The sequence below is a fragment of the Dasypus novemcinctus genome, chromosome 26, assembly GCF_030445035.2.
Source record: "Dasypus novemcinctus isolate mDasNov1 chromosome 26, mDasNov1.1.hap2, whole genome shotgun sequence".
Classification (NCBI taxonomy): Eukaryota; Metazoa; Chordata; class Mammalia; order Cingulata; family Dasypodidae; genus Dasypus; species Dasypus novemcinctus.
The window spans coordinates 5047649-5058530 of NC_080698.1; positions in this window are offsets into that span (position 1 = coordinate 5047649).

Here is a 10882-nt window from a genome sequence, read left to right on the forward strand (position 1 = left end):
AACTTCCATGAGGCTATTAGTTGAGCCCCATCTTGATCAAGATGGCAGAATGAGATGCTTCAGGACTGTTCCCCCATAGAAGCCTTGAGCAACCAGCAAGAACTGGCAGAAACATCTTTCTTAAAGCTCCAGAAAACAGTTAAAGGACTGTAGTAACAGAGCAAGAGCTGAACCAAGAAAAAGCCCATTTAAGAGTGGAACAAGCTCCTGGTACATGGCTGGCCCTTCCCATACCTTCACCAACTTGTTGTGGAGGTGGCCTGTGCTCCCAGCCTGGGTCCCTGGTCCCATTCTGGAGGGAGAAGATTAATCCTCACGCACATACTGGGAGCAGGAATGTCTGACCCAGTCTCTCTGTTGGCAGCCTGAAGGACTGAACCAGGACACTCAGAGGCTCACTGTCCCAGAACTTGCTCTTTGTGTAGAAGACAGCTCACAGAACTCTGTGACAGAATGCTGTGGGAGATCAGTCAACTCAGACTGCCTGGGGCAAGAGACACTGGCCAGTTAGTTTTTATAAAGGGTATTTATTTGGGATAGAAGCTTACAGTTACAAGGCCCTCAAGAGTCCCATCAAGGTTACTTAAGAGGTACTTCCTCACCAAATGCCTGTTGCCACATGTTGAAGCAAGATGGCAGACCATGTCTGTGAGGGTTCAGCCTTCCTCTTCCTCTTAAGGCTCTGTGGGCCCAGCTTTTTCCTATCTCAGTTGTAGGCTTGAGGGCTTGTTTCTTTCCGGCTCAGCTGCTCTGGCCTCTTCACAAGATCAGCTATAAATTATCAGGCTAATGGCTCATCTCTCCTCCTAGGGCTGCAGGATCAAAGCTCTCTTCTCTGCTGTGTCTAAGGAGCTCTCCTTTTCTGTGTATCTTCTCTTCTGTGAATGTCTACGTATGTGTTTATGTAGCCCACTAAGGGAGCAGGGACTCAACCCTGCATGCCCTACAGAGTTGGTCCAATCAAAGCCTTAATCTTGATTTAATCAACTAAATGTAAAGTCTTTGAATTGAAATCAATCAAAGGGTTTCATGCCCTAGAGGAACAGACCAGTTTACAAACATAATCTCTATCACTTTTCGGAATTCATAAATAATATCAAACTGCTACAGCAACTGTAGGTCATAAAGTGCAGTGCCCCAGAACATGAGGAAATTGTTTCCTAGGGAAGAGGGGACATTCACAGCCATATTAACGGGAGAATTCCTAGGGCCACATTCACATGCCCAAGACAAAATGTACAGAAAGTACCAGAATGGCCCCTACACCCTGGCCTAGAGTTATTCTATAAATTCATTGTAGGGAAAACTCTGAAGGAGTGTACTCACACAGGTCAATCTGCAAAGGCTGGGAAAGGTGTTTTCTTTTTTTCTTTTTTTCCTTTTTTTTTTTTTTTTTTTTGTTAGCTTCTGGCATTCAAGGAAAGGCCTATTAGTACACCAGATGGATGCAAGCTTAAGAAACATGCCTCAGAGTCTAATTTCCAGCTATAACACATTAAAGTATATCAAAATTTCCTGGTTTCAACAAACAATTACAAAGCATACAAAGAAACAGGAAGTGATGGCCCAAAGGAGAAGATTAAAGCATTAAAAACCAAGAATGAGGAGGGCTAGAAGTTTGTGCTGAAGATTTTTAAAAAATGGTCTTAAATATACTCAAAGAACTAAAGGAAAATATAGATGAACTAAAGGAAAGAGAATATCAATAGAGACGTGGAAATTATGAAAAGAAATCCAACAGAGCTGAAGGCCACAGTAAGAGCCCTTTAAAATCCCCTACGGAGATGGCATAGCCCACGTGGCTGAGGGCCAGCATACCGCATACGAGGTCCTGGTTCAATCCCAGCCGCAGTACCTAAAAAATAAAAAAATTAAAAATTAAAAAATGCTCTACAATTAATGCCCCGGATGACACTAATGCCCGGCCCCTGAAGTCAACTTAAGGGCCACCCCTGTTCCACTATCCATTGTGGCCAATTCCAGGGTGGCAGGTTCTAGCTTTATCCTGGAGAGATGACCAGAGTCCCATTCTCCACATCCCACAACCACACCTTGTAGATTATTTCCGCAGGACTGGCTACATGATGCAAAATGAAAATCCCGGGGCTCCTGTTCAAAACGTTTAAGAATGTCGCGACAGCGACAGCTGAGCATCAGATCATGTGCGGGGCCTGTGAACCACGCAGGGGCCACACCCTGCCGCCAGCCCTGCAGCGCCCGCTCCACCGCTCCTGACGCCTGCAAGACCACCACCCCCACTGCTGAGAGTCCCCAGCTCCCATCTTACCTTCTGCTTTTCCTCGGGGCCAGGCTGCGCTCAGCAATCCCTCTCCCTTCCTCTGCCCTGCTCCGGGTCCCAGGGGCCGCCCCTGCAGGCTGCGTGTTCCAAGCCCCTGTTCGCTGGTTTGGGGGAGACTTGGCTAATGAGGGGCACCGGGAGGGAGTGAAGAGGGAGACCTCCTCCCAGCTCTTTCTGCCTCGGGCTGCCCAGCAGAGGCTGCCTCTGCCCTGAGCTCCATCTCCTGCTGGACAGAGCCCTGTGGGGCAGCTCCAGCCGGGGCCTGAGTCCGCTTGCCCCAAGCCCAGGTGCAGTGGCGGCTTTCTGCTCTTAGGGACCGCCAGGCACCTGGCTGACCCTGCCTGCTCGCTCGGCTCTGCCCCCCTTTCCTGCACTAGACTCCTCTGTTCAAGCTTTTCGCGGCTAGAGACCCCCTCCCCTGCCACCAAGGGCAAGAAGGGAAGGAACGGAGGGGGGGAAGGAGAGGCTTCTGCTCCGCCACAGCGTCAGGAAATGTTCTTTCCCCACTCTACGTTCCACCAGAGTAAATCGTGTGTTCTCACCAAACACGGCCGTTAGCTTTCCCTTACTATTTCTAGTATTTTCTCCAGGTTTAGCTTATTCAATTTTCGATGGTTAAGTCGTCTGCCCAGGAATACCATCCAATCCAGCGTTCACCAAAAGATGGAATGCTGGTGTCCCTTAAACGTCAAAAACCAGCGATCCTGTTCCACCTCTGGGAAAACATCCAGGATTTCAAAAGCTGCCCTGGGTTTCCAGCCTGAGCTCGGCTCTCCCAGTGCAGGCTCGGGAGGTCACTGAGCTTCCTGTCCACCAGGGGGCGCCAGAGCCCGGCCCCCGACGCCGCGGCCTCGCCTCCCCAGGCTGCGGGCGCCGCGCGGGCTTCCGGCTGCAGAGCCCCGGGGGTCCTGCTCGGGGAGAAGCCCCTTACGCACCGTGGGCGGTCCAGTGAGCACGAAGGGCCGGGCGAGCAGAACCTGCCCTGGAGGATGGTCCAGGCCAGCCTGCTCGCTTGGCGCCGAGAGGCCGCGAGGCCGCGGAACTGAAAGGGCGGGAGGCCGCCCCCGCCTCAGCACGTGCTCCAGGCGCCGCCGACCTGCCCGGCGTCTCCGGGCCCCGTCCCGCAGGAGACGAGCCTTCAGCCTCAGGGACACGCAGGCCAGCCCAGGCCGCTCCACCGCCCGCCCCGCGCCCCTGCCCGGGTGCCCGGGGTGCACCTGCGCCCGCCGGCGCCTCCGCGGGGCCCTGGGGTTCAGCCCTCTCGGCTCCTGCAGCTGCGAGAGCGAGTCCCCCTTCCCGTTCCCGGGCGTGGCGGCCTCAGGGGGCGCGGGGGGCTGTGTGAGCTCCTGGGTCAAGACCCAGTTTGACTGAAGTGTGACGGGCAGGCTGCCCACGGAGTCTCTCTCCCACTCAGAACAGTCTTGCCCGGGTTCTCCGTGTCCCCTGTAATTGGGTTCCCTCAGGTCCCTGCTGAGGCTCAATTAGTGAATCCTGGACAATTGCCCCTAGGCAAAGACAGGGTCAGGTTCCTGCCAGCACCTGTCCATGTTGTCAGCTGTCAATGTGTCCCCTTGTTTGATGTGTGCATCTAAAGCCACTTTTGCTTCCTCAAATGTGCACGCAGGGGTTCCCAGGAAGGCCTTGGCTTCCCAGCCTTTCACGGACTGTTCCCATGTAGCTTTATGTAGAAGCAGTATCACTGCCTTCAGAACATTTTAGAGCAACATGTAAACAGTCTCTGGACATAAATTTAAGCAAGTTTAATCATAAATCTCATTGGGAGGGCAGGTCATTGGAGTCCATTAAATAAGGTGTTGCTTAATTAACACTGAACTCACGCCAACAGCACTCTAGCTCACGCCTGAATGAAGCTTATCTGCCGCACGTTTTTCTTCTCCGTAAGTCACGCCACAGCCTTCCTGCACTTAGGAACACGAGACGGCACTTGAGCACCATGCTTGGGGGCCATTGCAAGCAGCAAAACTGCAAAAAAAAAAGCACAAGAAATGCAAAAAGTGTGGCATTAAATATACACCGGAAAGGGCACTTCTTTACAGTATAAGAACTGAAACAAGGAGGCAGAGCCTTGTCTGATTTGAGCGCACCTGGGAATTTTATTAGAAGAATAAAAAATTTCCCCACTCCGTGCATGTCCAAGAATGTGCCATGAATATTGCTTTTGAGGTTACAAATAAACACTTCCAACAGGCAACTTTGCGAATAAGGAGAGCCCTCGTGGAGAGGCCGGGTGTCTGCAGGGACGCTGAGGACTTCCAGCTGTGGCCTGCAGCCCCGCGCTCGCGTCCACCCCCGGGGCCCACTCCAGGGGCTCCCTTCACGCTCACGTGCTACGGGCAGGAGACAAGCCAGTGTCCGTGGGTGTCGCCCTGGCCGAGCCTGCGACGCGGATAAACAGCGCCTCCAGGCTCGTCCCGCTTGGCCCCAGCCTGCCCACAGGCTCACCAGGAATCGTCCCTCGGCCCCAGGACGCCCCAGGCCCCAGCACGGGGCGGCTTTGCTCTCGGGCACCGTCCCCGGGAGGTGGGCCAGGAGGCGGGCGCTGGTGGACAGGCGCTGCCCCTCCCGCCCGCAGCCCCCGGGGTCCACCTCTCAGGAAGTCGCGGGAGGGCCCAGCCCCCGGCACCGAGCGGCGAGGCTGTGATGTCCTTTGCTGACTCTTCCAAGGCCGGGCTCGTGCGGCCGGTTCCTTCACTGCGGGCCCCAGACAACTTACCCAAGCCAGTGCCGGGCTCTGCGCAGCTAACACCGCGTCAAACCTCCATTTTACACTCACAGCCCCAGCAGAGCTCTGGATGCCACCACGACGGCCCGGCCTTCCCCCGAGCGTCCCCAGCGCAGTAGGTGGCAGTTCTAGTCCAGGTGCTCAGCTGGAGAACCTCAGGCTCCTGCTGGAATCCCGGCATATCCCCGTCCAGGCCATCAGCCAGCAGCTCTGCTCTGCCCTAAGCACCTGTCCAGGTCCCCACCTCGCTCCGCTCCGCCCGCTTCTGCAGCCTCGGAGAGGCCACCAGACTTTCCTGTCTGGACGACTGTCATGTCCTACCTTGTTTCCCTGCTCTGACTGTCCCCGTCCTCCATGCAGTCGTCAAGGGCTCCGTCTAAATTCAAGTCGCCTCTGCCCAGAAACCCCCGATGGCTGCCCCCCTCATGCAGGGTAGAACCAGAGTCCTCGCCAGCCCCGGGGCCCGGCCCCCTCAGCCTCGGTTCCCCCAGCCCAGTGCCCTGCGGCCCTTCTCCTGGCACTGCTCCGCCCCGGCCTCCTGTCCACGGGGCACTGACCCCCGGCCTCCTGTCCACAGGGCACTGACGACCCCTGGCCTCCTGTCCACAGGGCACTGACCCCGGCCTCCTGTCCACAGGGCACTGATGACCCCTGGCCTCCTGTCCATGGGGCACTGACCCCGGCCTCCTGTCCACAGGGCACTGACCCCCAGCCTCCTGTCCACGGGGCACTGACCCCCAGCCTCCTGTCCACGGGGCACTGACCCCGGCCTCCTATCCACGGGGCACTGACCCCCAGCCTCCTGTCCATGGGGCACTGACCCCCAGCCTCCTGTCCACGGGGCACTGACCCCGGCCTCCTGTCCACGGGGCACTGACCCCCGGCCTCCTGTCCACGGGGCACTGACCCCGGCCTCCTATCCACGGGGCACTTACCCCCAGCCTCCTGTCCACGGGGCACTGACCCCCGGCCTCCTGTCCACGGGGCACTGACCCTGGCCTCCTATCCACGGGGCACTGACCCCGGCCTCCTGTCCACGGGGCACTGACCCCTGGCCTCCTGTCCACGGGGCACTGATGACCCCTGGCCTCCTGTCCACGGGGCACTGACCCTGGCCTCCTATCCACGGGGCACTGACCCCGGCCTCCTGTCCATGGGGCACTGACCCCCGGCCTCCTGTCCACGGGGCACTGATGACCCCTGGCCTCCTGTCCACGGGGCACTGACCCCGGCCTCCTGTCCACGGGGCACTGACGACCCCTGGCCTCCTGTCCACGGGGCACTGACCCCCGGCCTCCTGTCCACGGGGCACTGACCCCCGGCCTCCTATCCACGGGGCACTGACCCCTGGCCTCCTGTCCACGGGGCACTGACCCCGGCCTCCTAGCCACGGGGCACTGACCCCCGGCCTCCTGTCCACGGGGCACTGACCCCCGGCCTCCTGTCCACGGGGCACTGACGACCCTGGGAATGCCCGTTTTAGAGAGAGACCCTGGAGGAGGAAGCCCCAGTTCAGGAGACCCCAGGGGAGACTGGGCCCCCGTGGAGAGCCGGGAGCGCCCAGGGTGGCTCTTCTCCTAGTGACCGGTGCCACGCCTGGCGTGGGGGACCCCTAAACCACAGTCACGTGGCGTTCCCGTGGCCCCTGGAGGGTCCAGGCAGGCTGGGAGGAGTTACGGGGGCTTCGTGCCCCAGGACCCCAGACACGGAGGAGGGCGGGCGCGGGAGGAGGGAGAGGAGGGCCCCGCGCGGCGCTCCCTCAGCACCTGCTTGCCCTCTAAGGCTGGGATTACAGGAGAACAGCGCACTCTGGGCCAGACCGCCCAAGGCCATCTCCCAGCAGCCTCTGCGCAGGTGACCCCAAGGCCATCTCCCAGCAGCCTCTGCGCGGGCAGCCCCAGACCATCTCCCAGCAGCCTCTGCGCGGGGGCCCCCTCGTGGGCCAAGCCCTGGGCCTGAGGAGCCTGGAGGCCTGGGCCTGTCGCCATCCCCTCAGGATCCGTCAGCACTGACCACCGGCGTGGACCCGCCACAACACGGGTTAGAAATGGATAGTGGGGAAGCAGACTTGGCCCAGTGGTTGGGGCGTCCGTCTACCACATGGGAGGTCCAAGGTTCAAACCCCGGGCCTCCTTGACCCGTGTGGAGCTGGCCCATGCACAGTGCTGATGCGCGCAAGGAGTGCCCTGCCACGCGGGGGTGTCCCCTGCACAAGGAGTGCGTCCATAAGGAGAGCCTCCCAGCGTGAAAGAAAGTGCAGCCTGCCCAGGAATGGCGCCGCACACACGGAGAGCTGACACAACAAGATGATGCAACAAAAAGGAACATAGATTCCCGGTGCCACTGATAATGATAGAAGCGGTCACAAAAGAACACACAGCGAATGGACACAGAGAGCTGATGGCTGGGGGGAGGCGGGAAGGGGAGAGAAATAAAAATAAATAAATACATACATACATATATACATACATAAATCTTAAAAAAAAAAAAAAAGTGGACAGCGGCTCCAGCGTGGATGACCAGGTCACAGTCCCGCTCAGCAGTGACCAGCTGCGCAGCCTCAGCTGGGGAGGTGCTCGCTCTCGGCCTCGGTTTCTACTTCAGTAAAAATAGCACGGATCTCAACAACTGTCCTGAGGCTCTAAGAGCAGTTTAAGACAGCGCGGGGCACGAGGGAAGGCCGCGGCGGAACAGGAGCTTTGGACATCCTCTGTGAATGATTGTAGCTTCCAGTCCCAGGTTCTTCATGACGTCATATTCAGTATTGTTTCCTCCTCTCTGCCAAGAGAAGAATCTAGAAGGTTGCCTGGAGAGCTGAGCGCACACACGGCCTCAGGTGCATCCATTCCTCACAGGGATTTCACATGATTTACCACCATTCATTTTTTCTTTCTCAAATATTTAATACTAATACAGGGTATTAATAATAAAGTGGGTTTGGGGAAAAGTACATGAAATGTAGGATATGGAGTATACTTAGGAGTAATATATATATATACATACACATATACATATATATATATATTTTTTTTTTTTTAGGAAAACATCACATTTATGACTCTTCTGAGAGAAATGGCAGTATTTTGACTGAAACAAACTTCACAGTGACAGCTCTTGGTATTTTACAAGACAGAAAAATGAGGACCCAAAGGTCAAATGGTTTGCTCAAGGTCACATTCATGTCTTGACAAACTGCAAAGGCTTCTCCAACATTCCCTGGGTCCTCTCTCTCTAATTTGCAGTCTCTGGCAAAGCTGTGCTACCAAGCACAGGGCATAAGTCAAAAGATGCTGGCTTGGGGGGAAGCAGGAACTAATTTACTTTTTTTTTCCTTTTAGGACATACTGGGAATTGAACCCAGGACCTCATGCGTGGGAAGCAGGTGCTCAACCACGGAGCTCCACCCACTCCCCAGAAACCACTTACTTCTCTACACGTAAAACCTGGCAAACCCAGTGACACCCTCTGTGAGGTGCAGGTAGTGGAAATTGGTCCATTTGCTCAACAAGTACTCAAGCAGCTACTACGTGCCAGACACTTTCCCAGTGTAGCCCTTACTGTAGCTTAGAGTCCAGTCAAGAAAACAGATACTCTTGAAAACATTGTCAAAGGAATCTGTTCCAGACAGGATAACGTTGGAGAGCGAGAGAGGGCTCGGGTGTTAGTCCAGGGCCTTCTCCACACCCTGCCCGCCACTAGGACAACGTGCCAGGCGGGGGCTCAGCCAGTGCTGGGCGCTCAGGGCTCCGTGTGCAGGGAGCAGGTCCAGCAGCGCAGGAGCACAGAGCTAAAGGCGGGCGCCCCTCCCACCACCCTCCCCAGGGCTGCTGTTAGACTTGGTGTCCACTTCTCAGATGTTCTATAGACAAGAAACATACCTAGAAAACACAGACACTTTTTATAGAAACAACTTTCTCCTCCAAACAAAGCATTTTCTACTGTGCAACTTGCCCCACTTTATTGTTTCCCCAATACATGTTTTAGACATTGATTTTTTTCAGTTTTTACTGAAGAAACTGTATTCTTCTATACCATGGCCAAAGCAAATATTATTTGGAATTTAGCTCCCAAAATAAAGCTTTTCCATAACCAAGGGGATAATTTAGAACAGCAGTTTTTACCCTTACTTGTTCCACAGACCCCTTTGCCAGGCAGGTGAAAACCACGGGCCCCCTACTAAGTCCACACCATACTGTGTATTATTTAATAAATATATCACACCCACACCAACGCGTCCCCACAAGAATGTGGATTTTTAAAAAATTTCAGTTCAAGCTCATGGACCCCCTGAAATCTTTCCATGGACCCCTTGGAGGACCGTGGACCCCTGGTTAGGAACCCCTGATTTGGAAGGAGTAGGGAAGGTACGGCATTTTTTTGTATTTTTCCCATAGCAGGGATGAATATTTAAAGAGTTAGAAATGAAATTGAAATATGATTAAAAGTTTTTAAATTTATATTTGTTTCTGGTATTCATCTGTTTCAAGTTTTAGTTCTGTCCATTTTTTAAAAACTGTTTTAATAATGTACTTTATCCTGTTTATTTGTTTGTTTGTTTCTTTTTCTCTTGCAGTTCCGGGGCTGTGGATTGAACCCAGACCTCGCATGTGGGAAGCTGGCACTCAATCACTGAGCCATATTAGCTTCCCTCAATTTTTAAAAAAAAGTTAACTTATTTTCAATTTAATTGATAGCCCCCTTTCCCCCGGATGGTTCTCTCATCTGTCTGTCCATTGTTTGCTCACCTTCTCCAGGAGGCACCGGGAACTGAACCTGGGACCTCCCACATCAGGGGTGAGTGCCGAACGGACTGAGCCACATCTGCTCCCCGCGGGCTGCTGCCGCATGTGCCGGCTGCTCGTTGTGCCAGAGGCAGAGTCCAGCTCATCGCGGTGGGGCAGCATTTCCCTCTGATGTGTCGGGAGGTGGCATCTGCTCGTCTTCTTTTAGGAGGCACAGGGACCCAAACCCAGGACCTCGCATGTGGTAGGTGGGTGCCCAAGTGGTTGAGCCACATCTGTTTCCCTTCCCTCCGTCTTTATTATTAATTGCATCTGTCCTCTGTTGAATTGTCAGCACCCTGCTTTCTATGCCAAACTGTCGACCGGAAGGCCAGACCTAAGAGGTGCCGACTCGTCAACACGGTGTCGGGGTCGCCAGCATGAGCACGGCTTAGAGGCTGATGTCAAGGGACAGAACAAAGCCAGCTTCCCTAGGGGACGCCACTTACCAGGGCCAGAGGTCCTGAAACGCCACCGCCACCCGTGCAGGGAGAGCTCACCTAGCACAGCCCGCTTGTGCCTTAGTGAAAGGACCTGCTCCCTCCCTGCCAGAAAGATTTGCCACCCGGGGTGGAGGTGTCAGCGATGCTGCAAAGTGGACCCGCGTTAGCCAGCCTGCCTCCAGGAACGTTCCCTGCGCCCTGGACCACAGAGGAAGAACGTGGCAGCGCTTCCCCCTCTGCTGGGGAGGTGTCTCCTCGCAGGCCAACTCTTCCAAGCACAGGATGTACGTGTGGGTCTCGGGGAACAGGGACAGGCTGCGCCCAGGCCACCCTGCCCCAGCACCTCACTTCCGATCGCTGTGTCTTCCTGAAGCACCTGCCTTTGTCTCCAGGAAGCGCCCCTCCTTCTCCTGGTGAGACTCCTTCACGTGATGTCTGCTGTGCTTGGAGCTGTGTTCCCCAAAACACACGTCCTTAGAGTTGGTCCATGCCTGTGCGTAATGGGACCTTTTGCTGAGGCAACTTCAGTTCAGGTGCGGCCCAGGTGAGTCAGGATGGGTCTCAGTCCTATTACTGAAGACCTTGTAGGGAAGGGGAGAGAGAGGGACAGACAGTC